General features: G+C 70.8%; 1 protein-coding gene and 1 long non-coding RNA gene across 2 annotated transcripts in view; one reads left to right on the plus strand and one right to left on the minus strand.

The window, feature by feature from the left end:
- Window positions 1-543, minus strand: part of LOC107184690 — a 14,570-nt gene extending 14,027 nt beyond the window's left edge. The window contains exon 1 of the long non-coding RNA XR_001515590.1: window positions 498-543. This is a non-coding gene — a long non-coding RNA (uncharacterized LOC107184690). The remainder of the gene's footprint in view (window positions 1-497) is intronic.
- The window catches only part of AGPAT5 (1-acylglycerol-3-phosphate O-acyltransferase 5), a 35,770-nt gene that overhangs the window by 31,245 nt on the left and 3,779 nt on the right, over window positions 1-746 (plus strand). The gene's annotated exons all lie outside the window — the stretch shown is intronic.

A 746-nucleotide genomic window follows, 5' to 3' on the forward strand; every position in this document is an offset into this window, starting at 1 on the left:
TCTTTGTGAAGCCAGCGGCGCCCGCCGGCTTTGCTGGGGACACGGGAGCACACGGAGGGGCCGGGAGATCTCTGAGCCTCGCCTGCCCCAGCTCTGTGCCCGCTGCCCTGCCTGTGTCCCCTTCACTGCTCAGCACGGGCGCACGCCAGCTCCGTTCCCAGTTCCCGAGATGCCCATCTTCCTAACTGCCAGCGTGCCAGCCCGGCCAGGGCAGCTCCCGCAGACGCCGGCCTCGGGGGCTGGGCTGTGGGCTTGGACTGTGGTCTTTAAACCCAGGACACAGGGAGGCAGTCGGCCCTGACAGCCACCCCACCTGCGGGAGTGAGCCCTGTGGGTCAGAGCCCGGCACACAGGTCTGTGGGGACGTCAGCGGGCGACGGGGTGGGGGGAGCTGAACCCACCAGACGGGGCCTTTCCTGACCCGGGGAGGGCGGAGGCCTAGCTGGGCGTTTGAGCAGGTGAGGCAGTGGGTGTAGAGGATGCGGAGGAGGGTGAACCATGGGCGCTGTCCTCTGGGGGTGGGCGAAGCTCACGTCCGTCTGTCCGGCAGGGGTCCCCGAGCTCGGACCTCCGACGGCCTGTGTCCCCTTGGTCGCTGGCCCGGCTGCAGCTGGGTGTGGAGGAGGCGGAGCCGGTCAGAGACAGGAGGGCGGCCAGGTTTCCCTCTGACCCCGTGTCCCCGCCCTGGGTGGCCCTCGGAGGGGGAGGGCGGGCTGGCTGCAGGGCGTCCCCGGGGCAGGCCGAGT

The sequence above is a fragment of the Myotis davidii genome, unplaced genomic scaffold, assembly GCF_000327345.1.
Source record: "Myotis davidii unplaced genomic scaffold, ASM32734v1 scaffold807, whole genome shotgun sequence".
Classification (NCBI taxonomy): domain Eukaryota; kingdom Metazoa; phylum Chordata; class Mammalia; order Chiroptera; family Vespertilionidae; genus Myotis; species Myotis davidii.